The sequence below is a fragment of the Vombatus ursinus genome, unplaced genomic scaffold (assembly GCF_900497805.2).
Source record: "Vombatus ursinus unplaced genomic scaffold, bare-nosed wombat genome assembly UNPS02014848.1, whole genome shotgun sequence".
NCBI classification, from domain to species: domain Eukaryota; kingdom Metazoa; phylum Chordata; class Mammalia; order Diprotodontia; family Vombatidae; genus Vombatus; species Vombatus ursinus.
The window spans coordinates 6,742,687-6,762,584 of record NW_020954626.1 but is presented as its reverse complement, the minus strand read 5'-3'; the positions used below and the strand labels follow the sequence as shown (position 1 = coordinate 6,762,584).

Here is a 19,898-nt window from a genome sequence, read left to right as displayed (position 1 = left end):
CAAAATGAGATACTAGGATCTGGCTGGTTAACAGATGTTCTGATTTCAAATCCTGCCTCCACCAATATAATGCAGCAAAATCACATATTTGAAGAGTTGCTGTTGTTACCTACAATATAAATGACAACACTATTTAGCTATCACACAGAAGTGATTGTTTTGATAGAACTCCAAATTGCATGAACAAAGTTCTGCAGACAGAAATTTCATAGAAAAGATTGTTTCATCTATATGTTATTGGGTTTAAATAAGAACGTATCAGGGAAAAAAGCAACACTGAAGTTCTTTTCTGTAAAAACAGCAGTATCATCTACTTTAATTCCACAGTCAAAATATATCCCTGGGAGAAATTTGTAGCATTGTTTTCGTAAGTAATTGTGCTAAACTGACAATATTAGTATATTCTTTCAGTTTAGCTTATTGAGAATTGTAGAAATAGTTTTTTGCCTAGAGTTATCAAAAAATCTCAGTTTTCTTCTAAAGCCAAAATGGATATTAGCTTCAAATTGCATAAAAATCCATCACAATGTTCATGGAAGTAAAACAGTCATCAGTGCTTTGGTGCCAAAGCACTAGATAACCAAAAAGCCTGTGATCAAATGAAATGATAAATGTGAAGGTGTTACAAGAAGTAGAAAGCTCTAGACAAATTGTTCCCAAGTTACAACTTTGGGTTGTATTCCCAAAGTTGGTTGACACTCAGAAAGTTTTTTTCTCATTTAGACTGTTACACATTTTTAATAGATTCCCAGGCTAGCCCACAGAAGCCTCTTTAACAGGCGAAAAGTGACTAAGCAAGCCAAGACAGGTCCCTTAGCTCTACCTTTTCTATTTATGTGGTATTTTAAATCTTATTTGCCTCTCCCATTGAGGGGACAGGAAGATCATCGTGGCTAGTCATCTCCGCCTTATTTGGTAAGCTCAAATTTAGAGGCTAGGCCAAGGAACCTCTCCTTTGCTATAATTATATTAAGGTCAAGGCAGACTAGTCTACTCGCTCTATGAACCTCAGAGGCTGTGCCACTGCCCAGCCCCTACTATCTTAGACCAAGGGTGGGGATTCAGTCAAAGGGCTTCACTTGAGGACCTAGAGAGCCACATATGGCCTGGAGGGTGCAAGTTCCCCACCCCTGTCTTAGCAGTAGTTAAGTCCATCTATAAAAACATGTAGCTACCTGGTGCCTGGTGTTGATATTCTGTTCTATGGAGCAGTGCCATGGCTGTTCATGTGGAAGGGACACTGTAAACCAGGGGTTTGTAACTCAGGCATTGCTTATACTTAAAACACCAAATATCCATCAAATGGGATATGGAATACTTAATCAGAGATGAGTGAGGGGGAAATTGGAGCAGCTAGATTTAGCAGTGGCAGCAGATAGGGATACATGAGATGAATACTAGATGTGTCTAAACTACATGTACTAGATAGAGCTAAACATTTTCATTTTATCCCAGAAGGTACAGGGTTCCAGATTGTTCCTCAAAGGGAGGAATGTATATAGCACGGGCACTTACAGGAGGCAGAGACTTGTTTCAGGCACATGGGGAGATATCTAAATTTAAGACAATTGCTAATAGCTGTCCAAAAAATAGGCTTCCCTGTGAGAAAGTTCACTGATTGAATTCAAATTAAGACCAAATGTTTACTTTGGTTTTTTAGCTATGTGGTTGAGCAAGGGTGTTAAATAGGTGACTATGCAGTGCAGCCTGCAACACTTAAGAGTGCAACTTGAACCAGATTAAAATGTAACTGGGAAATAGTTAACAAAATAAATAAAAATACAAAAGAACAGTTAATTTTTTATGTGGTTAGCAGTCAACACACAACCCACAGGGATCCTTATGTACAGTATAATGGCTCTTTCTGTTTGAGTTTCATACCACTGATGTAGAGGGTATCCAAAGCTGAACTAAGTGACTGTTAAGATACCTTCCAATTCTAGGAGTGATGGGAGGCTAGACAGAGGCCCTTGATTCATAGTTCCAGCAGTTGCTAGGAATTGGAAGAACAAGATATCTCATTCCTCACAATGTTATCTAGCTCCTGGAAGCTACCAGGGTCTTGCCCTCAGGGAGCTTGTATTTATCTGGGGAATGCAGATACACAAACACTCATGAACTTAAAAGATAACTAAAACATAGGGTAGTATATTGATACTAGATGAGTGATAACAGTTTTAGAAATTGCCTCCTTTTCTATTTCACTTTTAATAAACCAGTGGTATTAACTTTCCCATTTCTAGTGGTAATGACTATGGTCTTCCATATCCTAAAGACTTTGAATTTTTTTTTTTGTGAGGCAGTTGGGGTTAAGTGACTTGGTCAGAATCACACAGCTAGTGAGTTTTATGTGTCAAGGACTGGATTTGAACTCAGGTCCTCCTGACTCCAGGACCAGTGCTCTATCCACTGTGCCACCTAGCTACCCCTGATTTTTTTTCTTAAATGATTCAATTCAATTAAACAATTTGCTTATGTGTGCAAGTTACCAGATGGGCAGGGGGAGATGGTTCTTGCCCTCAAAATGCTTAGGTTTTAGTTGAGGAAAACATCACATCAGGGAGTGATGGCCGAGGATGGTGTTTTGGTTAGGGAAGACGGAGTCATTGAGCAATTGACTGATGTAACCTTTCTAGGAACAGCAGTCTTGAACTGGTTCCCAATGTTAGAGGTGGAAAGCAGAGATGGGCAAATGGTACAAGGGTGGAGACACAGCACATGAAGGTGGCTGGAGAGCAGCATTGTGGTGGGCCCAGGTCAAACTGGTCTCTCAGTCAGAAGAAGTCCTGGATCCCATGATGGGAATTGGAGTGCCTGGTTAGATGTGGAGAAGAAAGATGAGAATTCTGAAAGGCCAAGAGTAGGAAGTGTCTCTAGTCAGAGCCCACACAATCCTGGGAGGCTACTTAAGTTCTCCAAGAGCTTTCTGAAGTCTGTTTGTACCTGCAGACATGGTCCACTGGATTGCTAGCCTGGGGATGGCTTCCTGTCCAGCTTCTCAGCCTCTTTACTTAATCCTTCTGCAAAGGTAGTGTGGTTTGGATTGAAATGGACCTTGGATCCACCTCCCAGACACCATCCAGAATCTTTCCCTATTTCAGTTTACACCATTTCCCGTGGAGGTTCCTGTGGGGGGAAAAAAAACTGGTTTGGGCAGAGAATGAATTGCCAAGAATGGATTTATTCAAAATGCAGAACCTCTGGGATATTCTTTAGTCTTTCCAGATGTCTGTAGGTACAGGTGAAGGGCTTTCTCAGCAACAAGTTACTAGTAGTGACTGGTTTTATGAGCTGCAATTCAGCACATACTGTTTTGACCCCAGTAGCATCAATGAACAACATTCTTCGGATAGGCGCCCAGCAGTCCAGCTGTTTCAATAATCACAGGCCTTAGGTTTAAAGAAACGAAACTGACATAAGAGGGAGTCGCTAGGTGGCAGCAAAGGCTGACAGATTTCACCAATTTGCTTCTATGTCATTTTGCTATACAATTAGGTCATGCATCCTGTTTCTCACAGTTTAAGTTGCTTTTAAACTGAATTAGCCCATACCAGGAAGAACTACATTTATAACCAATATGGTTTGGGCTTATATTTCTCTTTATGACTCTTCTCTTTCCTTTGCTACCTTTGATTCCTTTTCACAGCAGATGCTATTGCCTTTCCCCTTTTGCAGGAATTTTCTCAAAAGTCAGAAATTAGAGACCAATGAAGGATGGGAGGTACGGAGCTATCTATTACGCTTAGTGAGCGTGTATGCTCTGAGTGGAAATCCTGGGCTTAGGACCTCATGGGAGGTGAATTGATAAAGGACTGTTCGCCTAAGAGAGCCAGGGTTAGGGCTCAAGTCAGCCACGCACCGGCAGCAGGGTCTGTGTCCTTGGAATCGTTTTCCGAAAGTGGCTCTTGGGAAGGCGCATGCAAGTTTAATAAGGAGTGGCTAAACAAAATGCCACACTGCGACTGAAATGGATCATTACATGTTCATTCCGTTCCGTCCTTCTACCCATCTAAACAGTACCCTCTTTCCGCTTTCCTTCATTTCTCCTCAACTAAACATTAACCCTTTCCTTCACTCCAGCTAAAAAATCTTCCGTGCCAGCTCACACAGACCACTTACTCCTTGCAGCCAAGGCCGGGAAGACCTTCCTCTGTGGGTGACAGGAAACCGGCAGCAAAGCCCAGGAACCCTAGCTAGGGGCTCCCCTCTTCCCACTGGTCCGCCCCCGCCCCCTCCGGAGTTCCAGGTGGCTTCTACCCAGCTGCGGGGGCGGGGTCCTCTCTCTAGCCTTTCCTACTTTCCCTGTGGGGTATCAGGCGGCAGGTGCAGGGCCAGTCCCGCTCCTGGCTCGGGGCTCCATCCCGCTGTCCTTCCCCAGGAGGGAGAGATCAGAGGACGCCGAAGCCACCTAACTTCCCACGTGGGCACAGGGGCCGAAGAACTCGGTTGGGAGGTACCCTGCGGGTGAGGAGGAGGAAGAGGGAGGTGTAGGAAAGAAAAGAGGACCCGCCCCCACCTCTCAGCTCCTTTACGGGAAGTGATGTGGGGCCGGACGGAACATAGCCGCCAGGGACCCAAAAAAGGGCAGTCTGCAGAGTGGGAGCTGAGCGCACTGAGCGTGGACCTGCAGCTGCTTCGGGGACGACGGGACACGGTAGACAGGTGAGGGTGAGGCAGAGATCTCCTTAGCCCGTCCCCCATGGACGACATCGCCCGGGGTGTGGGGGCTGGGGTGTCGTTGATTGGGTGGGAGAAGCAATGATGGGCATCTTGCTAGTGTTGTTCTAGGGAGGCGGTTCACATTTTTCACGGGGGGTTGCGGAACAGGACCGCGAGTGTTTCGCTTTGGGCTGGGAGGTCAGACAAGGGGGGAATGGGAGTGGGCAGAGGTGCCCCGCTTCACCCCTAGAGTCCCACCCTGGGGCTTTTCTGGGCCGACCCTGGGGGAAACGATTTTAGGAGCTCTAAATCCCCCAGGGCAACTCCTGAGAGATGGCACATGTTTAGGGGAGGCGGTCTAGGGGTGGCCAGAAGACAGACGTCTAAGGGATGGATTCCAGATTGAGGAGACTGGTTGGTTTGAGTAGGATACTTGGCTGATGAGGGAAGACTGGAGGACAGAACTTAAGATCTACCTTGGCGTATGTATCCAGATGTTGGGGAGGGATTATCCCCTCGAGAGAGGGGACTTAGAAATATACAGAGAAAGGAAGAAGGAAAGCCCTGAGATTTTCCTTCTTCTTGCTTTTCATTTTATTCCTTTACAACCTGTAGAGCCCAGTTGGTGAAGTTTGGCCCTAGGCAGACCAGGACTGTCGTTCTTTCAGCCAGCTTCTCTACAACTGGGTTTATCCAGACTTTGGCTTTGAGGTTGTGCAGATATCTAAAGGTCATCTTTTAAGGTCAAAACCCTTCTTCTGAGCTTCCCAATAAGTCGCATACTGGGGTGTGTGTGTGTGTGTGTGTGTGTGTGTGTGTGTGTGTGTGTGTTCCAGAGTGTCACATCTCTCCTTTCTCTGACATGGAAGAGGAAGATGGTAGTGGGGGTCCAAGCCCTTTGGTGATTCACGGCCTGTTCATTGGTCCCTCTTCCCATTAGTATTTTCTTCTCATGCTGTGCTGTTCAGAGCCTCTAGTATCAGGTGCTTTTCATGGTGAATAAAATAGTCTCTGTAAAGAAGAAGAATTAGATAAGAAATTAAAATCAACTTCTGTTGGCAGGTAGCAAGGTACATGTGAAAAAATATTTGGAATCAGGAGACTTGGGCTCCAATCCCAACTTCCAAAACCACTTAATGTTTTTGGCTCTCAATTTCCTTCTCTTAACACAGATACAGAATTTTCACTGATCTACTCACAGGTTCTTTTGAGAAAAGCACCTTATAAACACTGAGGGAAAATTATTTTCCCTCTTATTCTACCTCCTTTTTATATGACACATCTTCTTATTAAACTTTAGTTCCTCAAGGGCAATGTCTATTCTATCTAAATTTTATTTTGTCTTTCACAGAAATATAATAGTGATCTGGCCAATAGGAGCTTAATAAAGGTTTATTGAGTCGAATTTACCTTTCTCCATTGGTCTCCCACTGTTGTTGCTCCTTGGCATTACTGGGAAACTTTAGGTTCTCAAATTTGTACCTTCCAAAACAAAATTCACCTCTAAAAATAGACCATTGGAACCAAGAGGAATTCTGCCTTTGGTTAGAAATTAGGAGCCATAGTCGATGTTTAATAGCCAAAACCTCAGCTTATAAACACTGAGATGATCTAAGTATGGAAACTAGGCTGTTACTCCTATAGTACCTTATGTTTTTGCTTACAAAGCATTTGTTGGTTTAGTGAGAGCAAACATCAGAGTTTTGTGGCCCAGAAAACTTATAAAGTATACAGAAGAGAAGTATAAGACAGGGAAAATGGAGATAACTGTGTGTTGTTATTTTGTTTTTGTTTTTTTAAACCAATTCTTTTTTGTGAACTGAACAATCATCAATAAACACAAGCATTTCAACATACAAAGAAAAAAGTTTTGTCCATTTTTAAAAGGATGATAGATACAGTCACAAATGCTACCTACTTTCTTGATCCTCTACCAAGATCTCTACCAAATGAAGGAGAAGGGAAGAAGAAGAAGGGAAGGTATTTCGTTTTTCTGGAGGAGTAGAGTTTGTTTCTGAGAGTGAATGACAAAGGTTTGCACCTCTTCTCCTAGAGTGACCAGATTGGGCAGAGCAGGCCAGAGCAGAGGAGCATTGGACAGCTCTGTTTACTCCTTTGGATTCATCCCTCTGTGTGTTCCTTGAATACTGGAGAGAGAGACTAAAGCTGATCTTTACTACCCATTTTCTCCATTTCCTACTCAATTGCAGTGAATCTTCTTGAAACTTCAATCTTTGCTTTTTGCTCAGGATTCTGAAGTCAAGTTTCTTTTATGATGTGTAAGATGCATTCATCTCCTCTGAACTCCTATAGCACTTACTCTTTGTATCTCCCTTTTTTGGAATTTGTGTGTGTGTTTTTTTTTTAAGCCCTCTTTGTGATTTCACCTTATCAAGGAAGACAGATCATTTATAACCTCACTGCAAGAATAGGAAGGAACACTCCCCCCAACCCACCCCTAACATAATATTTTCTTTTTATTTATAATTAAAGAGACATTATCATAGATTTGGTACAGTAATGCTGAAAGACTAAAACTTAAGGCAATGTTCTAAGACTTGGGGCAGCTAGGTGGCGCAGTGGATAGGGTGTGACCTGGAGTCAGGAAGACCTGAGTTAAAATTTGGTCTCAGACACGTATCAGCTGTGTGACTCTAGGTGAGTCACTTAACCCTGTTTGCCTCAGTTTCCTCATCTGTAAAACAAGCTGGAGAAGAAAATGGCAAACCACTCCAGTGTCTTTGCCAAGAAAGCCCTAAATGGAGTCACGAAATCAGATGTGACTGAAAAATGACTGAACAAATTTAAGACTGAGGCTCTAAGCAAAAAATCTCTTTATGATTTTTTTAAAGTAAATTTCTTACAGATAATTTCTTTTCGTGCCCCTTCCCTCATTGCCCCAGGCCTGCATGGACAGAATTGATGCCTTTGCCTTCAGGTCGGGGATGTTTGGGATTTTTCTATCCTCTGGAATCTTTTAAGCTTTACAATGCCTTGATTCAGTATCCACATGAGCACAGGCCTTCTCATCCTACATGACTCATGTCTATGTTCTCCTACAGATCTTCTGATCTTCCCAATGTACTGATGACCTTCTTTTGCATCTGCCCACATTGTGTGGATATCAGTGTAGCTCAGGCTATCCATAACTCGTGCTGCATGTCACACCAATCTGTTCTGATTATACTTTGCACATGGTGGGGAGTTTAATAAATGTTTGAGGAATTGAATTGCAGCTGTTTTGGGAACAGATGAGCAGGAAAACCCTGATGGAAAGGTAAAAGGTCTTTAAATGTAGTTTTATGATAACAGAGCCAAGTTTTGACAGTATTAAGTGCTCTGTTTTTTTTTTTTGTTTTGTTTTTTGCATCCTAGTCTCTCTGTGGTGACTTATATTGGTTGTACAAGGCTCAAGGACCATCAACTTCATTTTTTTTCTTCCTAATGAAGGTTTTAAAAATAATGTACTATAGAAAGAGTAAAATGGAATATTTTAGTTTCTCTGCCCCCCTATCTATTGGTATAATGGTCTCTCATTTTGTTTCTCCAGTTGTGATAACAATATTAATTAATAACTCATCTTTCTGTACATACTTTACCCTGAGAGGTGGATAGAGTAAATTTTATTATACCCATTTTATAGCTAAGGAACCTGAGGCTTAGAGAGGTTAAGTAACTTGGTTAGGGTCATATAAGGGGTACCTGTTACTCTGATCTCTCTTGACTCTAAGTCATTATGCCATCTTAAAACAACAGGCCCTTGAAATTGCCTCCAACTCTATTTGTACATGCATGAAAGTCTTTGATCATCTTCATGATCAAAGACTGACCATATCACAGTCCAGTTTGTTGGCTATGTGTATATCCTGTCTAAGGAAGAAAATGATGCTTCCTTCTTCTACATTCCAGCTAAGCCAACCTAGATGTTCTTCTCTATCCTAAAATTTGATCTTACGTATGTATGCCTTTGCACAGGCTGTTTCCTATGCCTGAAAGGCTCCTCTTTTCTTACCTCTTGGAAGACCTAGCTGTCTTCAAGACTTAACTCAGTTGCTGTCTACTACTTGAGCTATTTCCTGATCTCTTCTCCTTCCTCTCCAGGTTGTTAGTGCTTTCTTCCCACCTCCCAAATTAATTTGTATTTAGATATCTAGCCTTGGAGCCAGAAGACCTAGATTCAAGTACTGCCTCTGAACACATACTGGCTCTGTGACTCTGGACAAATCACTTGACCTCTTGGTGCTCTAGGCAACTTTCTGAGACTATAAGCTGCAGAGAAGGTTCTGGTCTGCATTGCCAGAGTTTCTTAATCCCTATATGAAAGAAATTGCAGCTTCAGTCCCTATCCCTGTTTTTTAATTGATTTATCTGTGTATATATTGTTCTCTATTACCTCTTACCGCCAATAAAATGTAACCTCCTTGAGGGCAAAGATTGTTCTGTTTTTGTTTTTGTGTCCCTAGCACCTAACAAACTGCCGAGCACATAGTAGGTACATTATAAATGCCTGTTGAAAGGAATAATTAGAGAAGCCTGTTGGCTATATCTCAGTATTAACATTATAGCACTTCTAATATTATATAATCCATGCCCAAGGGTCCCAACAGGGGTTCTTAGCCTTTTATGTGTCATGGACTCCTTTGGCAGCTTAGTGAATCCAATGAATCCCTTCTTAGAGTAATATTTTGTTTTTATATGCATAAAATAAAATACATAGGATTACTAAGGAAGCCAAAGGTTACTAATGACAAAGATGTAATTTTTTTTCCTATCCATTTCATGTCTGAAATCTACCCTCAGTCCCCTTCCATGGACCCCAGGTTAATAACCCCTCCTCTGTAGTGCCCTTCTATCAAATAGCAGTCAAATGACCACTCAAAAGACACATATGAGTCTTCTGAGATCCACTTGTTTGGTGATAGACTCTTTTATTATGAATACATTTGTTGGCCTGAGTATGAAGAAAAACATGGCACTCAGTCCTGCAGGTAGATGTGGGGGTTGAGGGGGTGCTGGCCTTCAGAGGCTCATTCACTTTTTTGCTAGCTGTGCTTATTGAGAAAGAGAACCCTGAAAACCGATGACATGAATTCTTATTTCCCTGTCAACCAGGCTACGGTATTTCAGAGCTTGTGATCTTGTTTTTCATAGCTTTGTTGATGAATTCATATATAGCCCAACCAGCTGCTGGGTCAAAGCATTATAATAAAAAGTGGTTGCTTAGAGACCAAAATATCTCATTGGTCTGATTTACTGTAGCCTTTCTACGAGGCCCTGGAAACAACAGTTATGCCAGTCGGGTGGATGTCTCACTAGTTATGACTAATTAGGCATAGTTGTATAGTCACCCCTTATATCTTTTAACAAAAAGACATGAAACTGATTGGATTAAAATTATTATATTATATTTGGGGGGGGCATAATCTTTTATAGCTCTTTTGACCTTATCTGGAGAGTGGTGAACCAGGCAATAAATTACATATGGCAATAAATTTTAAATTAAAATTTCAATATGGCCTGTCAAATCATTTCCTAGGTTGAATTTATGGTGATGGTTGTTTATTAAGAGTATATTTGTGTGCATGGAATTGATTTGTATAATGTGCTCCAGTGTCTCTTAGAAATGAATTGAGGAGTAATTGAAGTGTACTGGCAGCCTCCAGAGAACCAGAGAATGATTCTTTGGGGAAGAATGTCCTTCTAAGCTGGATGGAGAGGTTGGAATGAAGCAAAAGTTAAGCTAAATTAGGGGTTTTTGTGTCATGGATCCTTCTGACAGTTTAGGGAAGCCTGTGGACCCATTCTCAGAATGTTTTTAAATGCACAAAATTAAATACATAGGATTATGAAAGAAATAATTATATTGAAATACAGTTATCAAAGTACTTAGAAAAGCAACAATCAAGTTCATAGTCCCTTTTATACCCCTTCATGGACTCTGAGGTCCAGTGACACTGGCCTCCTGGCTGTTCCTCTCACAAGACACTTCATGTCCATCTCTCTGCTCTGGGTATTTTCTCTAGCTGATCCCCTTGCTTGGGATTCTCTCCCTCCTCATATCTGCCTCCTAGCTTCCCTGGCTTCCTTCAACTCCCAGCTAAAATCCCATCTCCCACAAGAAGCCTTTCCTGAGCCTCCTTAATGCTAATGACTCTCTTCTGTTGATTATCTCCAATTTATCCTGTATATATTTTGTTTGGACATAGTTGTCTGCATGACTTCTCCCCAATTAGAATGTAAGCTTCTCGAGGGTAGGAACTGTCTTTTCTCTCTCTTTTGTATTCCTGACACTTAGCAAGGTGCCTGGCATTTAGAACAGTGCCTGGCACATAGTAGGTACTTAATAAGTGTTTATTGACTGACAGAACCCTGGTTAAGAACACCTGCCCTAAATGGACATTTGTTCATGGAAGATCTCCAAGTCAGTAGCAGTCTAAGAGATTTCTGGTGAGGAGGAATGTGCTACCTCTTGAGAAGATACAAGAACTTCATTGTTTTTTGTTCTGGATGTTGTAGCCTTCATTCCTAACAAAGAGAAACAAAGGTTAGATAATTCAAATGCTACCTAATCCCACGACAAGTCTATATGAGAGTAGTTCCTAGTACTAGTTCCTAGGCTAATACATTTGAGAAGGGATTCATAGTTACAGGGTCACAGGCTCTTAGATCTAGGACTGAAAGGGAAGGGGTAAAGGAATAAGCATTTATATACATGTATATATATATGTGTGTGTGTGTGTGTATGTGTATATATATGTATTTATGTATCTGTATACATACATATATATGTATACATGCATATGTATATATGTATGTATATGCATATATGTATGTATGTCAGGCACTGTGCTAAGCATTTTACAAATATTACTTCTGACAGAGGTACTGTTATTATTCCCATTTTACAGTTGAGGAAACTGAGGCAAAAGTTAAATGACTTGCCCATTGTCACATAGCTAGTAAGTGTCTAAGACCAGATTTAGACTCAGGTCTTCCTGACTCTACTTTGCCACCTATCTGCCTCAGAAATTTCATGTAGTTCAACCCCCACATTTTACAGATGATAAATGACTTGTCCAGGGTCACACAAGTATTAAATAGTAAGCATCAGAGGCAAGCTTTGAACCTACTTCCTCTGATTCCAGAGCCAACACTATTTCCACTCTATTGTATTTCCTGCGGGCCAGAGGGGAATGGAAATGGGGTACTCAAGAGATAATTTGGTTCATTAAAATGGGATTAGAGCAAGCAAATTATTGTATGCAAGGGCACAGAGTTTTTATAATTGTATGTAATAAGAGCAGAGATTCCCTTTACCCTTAATAGGGACTCTTCAACACGGATTCAAGTGCCCATAATGATTAGGCAAAGGATCCCAAGGGAGAAAGCTTTGGGACATAAGAATATCAGTAGACTTATGCTTAGATGAAGGATTTTGTTAGGAAGCCCAGAATTAGAAAACAAAGACAAGAGAAGGGGGAAGAAACCACTTGGAGAAGACCGAGAAGCCAGAAATAGAGGGCTACATGAAAACAAGCAGTGGGAAAGAGATGGGATTGTGGGTATTTGTGAATAGCCTTGCATGGAGAGAGGAACAGGTTTAGCCTGATTTGGGGAATACAGTCTACCGAACAGGAGATGTTTGTTCTGTAGTTATACCCAGTTTAGAAATACGGGAAATAGATTCTTAGGCGCTTGTATCCTGAAGCCTATGCAAATCTAGTTCCAAGGTACTGTGGTAGATTTGCTTGTTGGCCGCTGAAAGCATATGGAGAAGAGAGGAGAAATTTCCTTACTCTATCTACCTATGTATTGAAAGCTAATTTCCTACCCTGGCTTAAATTTTCCCCAGTAGCTTTCTATCCTGTATACCACTTGGAGGATGTAGGAGATGATAGCTCTTTGTGAATGGTCACTCTACTACTTAATTTCCTCTTATTTACTTTACGTCTTGATTAAACCCTTTTGCTATTAGATTTTTTTTTTCTGGCTAGTATGGTCTATAAATACAGCATTACTCTTCTGATGATGATTTGTGAAATCAGTTTCCCCAGACGGCAAACCAGGGATCAGTTACAGCCAATGTTCCCAGTTTTTTTGGTTCTAATGTTACCTGTGATATTAAACACTTGTTTGATGACTTGAGCTATAAGAGTGTACAAGTGAGGTGTGCTGGGCTGTGCAACAGAATGTCTCATATTTCTCAGTGGGGTTTCCAAGTAAGATAAGTGTGATAAGGTAAACTGGGCTTTTTATGCCACAGACATCCCTGACACAAGAGTTACTTAAGGAAATGGTAATACATTTGTTCATTGACCCTGCAGCTTCCTGTTTAACTGAAGTCTCTCTTTGAGATGGAAAAAAAAGAGAAGAGGAAAAAATGAGCCCATTTTTACAACCAGATAAGAAAATTGTATTTGGTATATTCTGAAATTTGCTGATCTAGTCTGTAACTGTTAGCAAACCAATTTGTTAAGGAAGGTATTCTCCAAGAAGATTTCTTTTTCAGATATCGTTTTATGAAGAAATAGCCTTTCAGAAATATCATGGAAAGTGAAACTAATGTAGTATGAGTTGCAATGCATCAAAGCAGCAGGTCTGGGAGAAAGGAAATATTTCATCCAAATCTTTTATTCTCAGAAAAGCAAAACACAAATGCAATTTATTTCATAGGCCAGATGTTGTTCATTCATAGGCAAGTTGTTCATTCTTAGGATCATAGTATCTAAAGTTGTAAGGGAGTTTATAGATCATCTAATCCAGTTTTATTTTCATAGTAATAATATCTAGCATTTATATACGGCTTTAAGGTTTGCAAAGGCCTTGACATAGATTATCCCTTTTGAACATTATAGCAAACCCTGTGAGATGGAGGCTATTATTATCTCCATTTTACAAATTAGGAAAGCGAGGCTTTTGTTATTATTAATTTGATTCAGTTGTGTCCAATTCTTTCTGACCCTATTTGGGATTTTCTTGGCAAAGATATTGGTAGTGGTTTTCCATTTCCTTCTCCAGCTCATTTTACAGATGAGGAAACTGAGGCAAACAGGGTTAAGTGACTTGCTCAGGGTCACACAGCCAGTAAGTGTCTGAGACCAGATTTGAACTTATGAAGATGAATCTTTCTGACTCCAGACCTGATGCACTTTGCACTGTGGTGCCACTTAGCTGCCCTATTATGTTGTATCTCATATCATATCTATTTGTGTATAGGTACAATGCCGGGCAGCATGGTGTACTGGATAGAGAGATAGTCTGAGAATCAGAAAGACTTGGGTTCAGGTCCCCCTCTGACACATATTGGCTGGGTGACACTAAATCAACCACTTAATCTCTCAACATTCTAGGCCAGTGGCATCAAACTCAAGTAAAACTGGGGCCACCAAACTGTACCTAAGGATCCCTACAGGCTGAATAGTGACTTACTTTTAAAATACAATATTATCTATGTTTTATTGTATTTTTATTTATTTTGTTAAATATTGTCCAATTACATTTTAATCTAGTTCCAGTGGCACTTGGTGAACACCAGGGGCCATGTGTAGCCCGACTGGCAACTCTATAGTACTATAAATTGTAGAGAAGATGCTGATCTGCATCGGTAAGGTCCCTATTCCTACTATTCCCCATTATACTACAATCTCCATAAGAGCAAGAGCTATGGTTGGTTTTGTTTTTTGTATCCCCAGACCCTAGTACAGTGCTTTGAACATAATAGGCATTTAACAAATCGTTGTTCAACTCAATTGAGTTGATGAAGATACAGGAGAAAACACTGAACTTGGGGTTATATATCTGGGAATTGAATCCTGTGTTTGCCCTTGACTAGAGAGAAATCATTGAACTCTCCGGGGCTTTTGTTTTTGCCTCGAAATGAGAGGGTTTGGACTAAGTTATCTTTTAAGTCCTTTCTAGCTCTGATATTCTGTGATTCTTTCCACCCACCTGTATTTATAGTTTTCAATCAAAATAAGGCTTAAAGTGGCTGTCCTTGGGTTTGTAACTCGTGTGACTCATATGGTTAAAGTAAACCTCAGCTAGCCACCTGCTTTCCTTGGAAGCGTTTATGCAAAAGATGACCTATTGTTGACCATGGTCTTCACACAATAGGTATGTGCCCTATCTCTAGCCTAGATGCCAGAAGACTTTGTGGAGATATAAGCTGGCTCTTGAGAGACTAAGGTTAAGTCTCAGAGTAGCAGAGCTTAGTGTGAAATGCCTAGAGCAGGGTTGGTGAGGTATGCTTAGAGAAGTCTGTCTTGTCTTTTGATATGACTATTCAGTAATCAGGTTCTGAACCCAGAGACACTCATCCCAGTTGCGCTCTGCAGGGGCCCTCTATTGGGTTTTGGCTTTCTAAGTCTATATTTGCAATCGCCTTCCATTATCTTGCTCAACTTACACAATTATCTCAAGCAACTTCCTTCCCTTGTAGGACATGAATGCTAGCAACTTCCTTCATGCTCCAATAGTAGAGTTATTTTTCATCCAATTAGTAGAAAGATTAGTATTTTTTTTCTATTTTTGAGATAGGAAACACTACTAATTTAGAAGAGATGAACCTTAATTATTATGTGAGGAAGGAACTATCATATTTAATGAATCATTTTCCAGTCCTTCATGAACAAATGAATGGTTTTTGCCAGAATGTGGAAAGAAAATTTAATATTTCTAGGGACTGTTGTATTCTCTCTTACATTTACTCTCCATGTGGGAAGCCATACCATGCTTGTGACTAGCTAATGATGATGACTTTTGTAGCAAAAACAGTGTGTGCTTAGACCAGAACCTGGCTTAAGCTTGTTATTTTTCCTCTACTACACAAGTCCTGAGTCAGGAAGGTTGCAATTCAAATCTTCCATTAAATACCTTATCATAGGCAGTGGCACAAATGGGGGAGGTGGGCAGAGTTTACAACAAAGGAATTCTGTGCCTTCTGATTCTGACGGTCAGGATAGATAGGATAGAAAGTCTAGTCTTTTGAAGTTCTATCTCATACCCTTCCTAATCTTTTTCCCATTCCACCTGCAAACAACAGATGCTGATCAGGGACAGGTAGGAAATAAAAACATCTTGAGAAATATAGATTGCATAATATACATAGGGACTGGACCTGTGATTTCAATGATGTAGTGAACTCCTAGTAAGGAAACTGTCACTACTAATGCAGGTATGCATCTTTTCTGTCATTTATAACCATGGAGAATGACCTAAGAGTACAGAGAAGTTGAATCATTTGTTTAGGGTCACACAGTATACATGTGAAATCATGCAAAACATATTTCTATATCACAGAAAAGCAAAAAAAAAGTGAAAAATTATACTTCAATTTGTGCCCAGAATTCATCACTTTTCTCTCTGGAGGTGGATAACATTTTTTCCAACATGAGTCCTTTGGAATTGTCTTAGGTCATTGTATTGATCAGAGCAGCTAAGTCTTTCACAGTTGATCATCATTATAATATTGCTGTTACCATGTACAATGACCTTCTGGTTCTGCTCACTTCACTTTACATCAGTTCATATAGATCTTTCCATGTTTTTCTGAAACTGTTCCCCTTGTGATAGCTTATAGCACAATGGTACTCCAACAATCAGTGATATGCTGCATCTTGTTCAGCCATTTCCCAATTGATGAGCAACTCCTCAATTTATAATTCTTTGCCACCACAAAAAGAGCTGTTATAAATATTTTTGGACACATAGGTTCTTTTCCTTTTTCTTTGATTTCTTTGGGATATAGACTTAATGGTGGTATTGCAAGGGGTATGTACAGTTTTATAGCCCTTTGGGCATAGTTCTAAATCAGGGCTGCACAATATATGGCCTTGCAGCCTGCCAAGGCTTGGATTTTGGATAGCCCATGAAAAATGTAGAGGGTATAAAAGAAAGTCAAGATATAATAAGTACTTTGTCCATGCCCCGATTAATCCCCCTTCCATTGGTCACTATTGTGCCCATCATGTAACTTGGTGGGTGGGTTGCCACTGTGCACAGGCTCCTGTTTGTCACGTGACCGGAGGCAACCAACTATCGCCAGTCTGTCTCTAGTCTGAGAAGAGTGAGAGCTGGATCTTTTCACTGTGTTTTCAGTTGTTACTGGCATTGAACAGGGACAAAGTGAATGCAGCCCCACTCTAACACAGCTGACCCCTGCTATGTGATGAACGGCAACAACTTGAGGGCTTCTTCCCCTCCCTCACTGCGCTGAGGGGCTGCCCTCCAAGTTACATGAATGTCAGGTGCTCTCTCCAAGGTCAGACACTCAGTTCAGTATTTCTTTGTATGTGAACAGTTGCTGTGGAAATTTTGGTTCTAACATTAAAGTTTTTGGGGTGACTTTGTAAAATGGATGGTAAAAAGAAATGGAAGGTCAAAGCAGAGCATAGAGTATTTAATCCAGAGTGGACAAATAGATACTTGTTTACTTACATGAGAGACGAAATATTGTGCCTTGTTTGCCAAGAAGTAATAGCCATTCCAAAGGAGCACGATCTTTGTCGCCATTTCGAATCAAAACATCCTGACTTAAGTAAATTGGACACCAATGAAAAACAAATTAAAGCATCCAAATTATTGAAAAATCTCAATGGGGAACAATGGTTTTTCAAGAAAGTAAACTCAGAAAATGAGGCAGCTACTAAGGTTAGTTTTCAGATTTTTTTAATTGCTGCTGTTGGGAAGTCTTTGAATGAAGGTGACTTCATAAAGTGTCTTCTGATGGCAGTTTCTGGATTATGTGCTGATGAAAAAAGTATTTTTGAGAAATAGTTTAATCATTAATTGTACCTTTACTTGGAAAGTGAGCTGCTAAAAACCTAAAAACCCAAAGAAGTTTAGCCTATTTTAATTTTGGCCACTACCTACTGCCAAGTTGTGCAGGTCTGTTCTAAATTGTTTTTTAGAATGGTTGGACCACTTCACAACTCCACCAATAGTCCATTAGTGTACCAATTTTCCCTCATTCCCTCTAGCATTTGTCATGTCTTATAGGTGTGAAGTGGTATCTCAGAGTTGTCTTTATTTGCATTTCTTCAATCAGTAATGATATAGAGCATCTATATGACTATAGATAGCTTTGACTTCTTCTTCTGAAAATTGCCTGTTCATATCCCTTGACCATTTATCAATTGGGGTATGGCTTTTATTTTTATAAATTTGACTCAGTACTATATTCAGTATATATTTGAGAAATGAAGTCTTCATCAAAGAAACTTGCTGTAAAAATTTTTTATATTACTTCATTGTCTATCTTACCTTTTAGCAAAATGTAGTTTCCCTGATTATCTCTTTTAATTAGGTCTATTTTTGCTTTTACTTTGTCTGAGATCATGATTGCTATGCCTGCCTTTTTTATTCAGCTGAAGCATCTTAGATTCTGCTCCAGTCCTTTATTTTAACTCTGTGTGTATCCTCTTTCAAGTGTGTCTCTTGTAAACAACATATTGTTTGATTATGGTTTCTAATCCAGTCTGATATCTTCTTACATTTTATTGGTGAACTCATCCCATTCACATTCACAGTTATGATTACTAACTGTGCATTTCCCTTCATCCCATTTTCTAAAGTTTATCCTTCTTTCTCTTTATCTTATCCTTTCTCAAAAGTTTGCTTTGCTTCTGACCACTGTCTTCCTTAATCTGCCCTATCACTATTCTCCCCCTCTCCTTTTCTCTTATTCTCTTCCCCTCCTATTTCCCTATTGGGTAAGATAGATGTCTATACCCAGCTGAGTGTGTGTGTGTGTGTGTGTGTGTATGTATACACACACACACACATACACACACACACACACACACACACATATATATACACATACATGTTCATCTCTCTTTGAACCAATTCTGATTAGAGTGAGGTCCAAGCATTGCCTGCCACTCTCCCCATTTCCCCCTCCTGTATAAGCTCTTTATTGTGTGCCTCTTTTATGTGAGTAAAGTTTCCCCATTCTACCTCTCCCTTCCCCCTTCTCCCAGTACATCCCTCTTTTTCACCCCTTCATTTTTTTTTTGAGATCATCCCAACATAATCAACTCCCGTCCATGCCCTCTGTCTATGTAAACTCCTTCTAACTACTCTAATAATGATAAAGATCTTAGGAGTTACATATATCATCTTCCCATATAATAATGTAAATAGTTTAACCTTATTGAACCCCTTATGATTTCTCTTTTATGTTTACTTTTTTATGCTTCTTTTGAATCTTCTGTTTGAGTGTCAAATTTTCTATTTGGCTCTGGTCTTTTCCAATGTCTCCCAGCATATCATATTCCAAGCTCTTTACCTCTTTAACATTAAAACTGCTAAATCTTGTGTGATCATGACTGTGGCTCCATGATATTTTAATTATTTCTTTTTGGCTGCTTGCAATGTTTTTTCCTCCATCTGGGACTTTTGCAATTTGGCTATAATATTCCTGGGAGTTTTTATTTTGCAATATCTTTCAGGAGCGATTAGTGGATTCTTTCCAATTACTATTTTACCCCTCCCCCCAATTTAAGATATCTGGGTAGTTTTCCTTAATTATTTCTTGAAATATTATATCTGGACTCTTTCTTGGATCATGGTTTTCAGGTAGTCCAATAATTCACAAATTATTTCTCCTTGATCTATTTTCCAGGTCAGTTGTTTTTCCAATGAGCTATTTCACATTTTCTTCTATTTTTTTCAGTCTTTTGAATTTATTTTATTGTTTCTTGATGTCTCATGGAATCATTAACTTCTGTTTGCCCAATTTTAATTTTTAAGGAATTATTTTCCTCAGTGAGCATTTGTACCTCTTTTTCTCCTTGGCCAATTCTGCTTTTTAAGGAGTTCTTTTACTATGAGGCCTCTTTTAGGCCAATTATCTTTTTAAGGTGTTATTTTCTTCAGTATTTTTTTGTGCCTCTTTTATTAAGCTGTTAATTCTCTTTTCATAATTTTTTTGTATCACTCTCATTTCTTTTCCTGTTTTTTCCTCTACCACGCCTATTGCTTTCTTAATGCTTCCAGGAATTCTTGTTGGTCATGTGGCCAATTAGCATTTTTCTTTCTGGCTTTACTTGTAGCTGTTTTCACATTGCCATTTTCTTCTGATTTTGAGTCTTGGATTTCCTTGCCACCCATAGAAGCTTTTTATGGTCTAGTTCCATTTTTTTTTTTTGCTGATTGCTCATTTTTCCCGCCTATTTCTTACCTTTGAACTTTATGTTAAAGCTAGGCTCTGCTCACCTGGGGGTAGGGAGGCACTATCC

The 19,898-nt window shown here is 39.9% G+C and overlaps 1 protein-coding gene across 5 annotated transcripts in view; it reads left to right on the top strand.

Annotated features, from left to right (window-relative positions):
* Window positions 1–4,261: 4,261 nt before the first annotated feature.
* Window positions 4,262–19,898, top strand: part of RAB27A (RAB27A, member RAS oncogene family) — an 89,211-nt gene continuing 73,574 nt past the window's right edge. For 3 of the 5 annotated variants that reach the window (XM_027840762.1, XM_027840764.1, XM_027840763.1), the window contains exon 1: window positions 4,263–4,662. The gene's annotated coding sequence lies outside the window, so the exon portion shown is untranslated. Of the gene's footprint in view, window positions 4,663–5,122; window positions 5,142–19,898 lie in introns of those variants that run through there. The other 2 variants (XM_027840766.1, XM_027840765.1) reach the window with 2 other exon arrangements.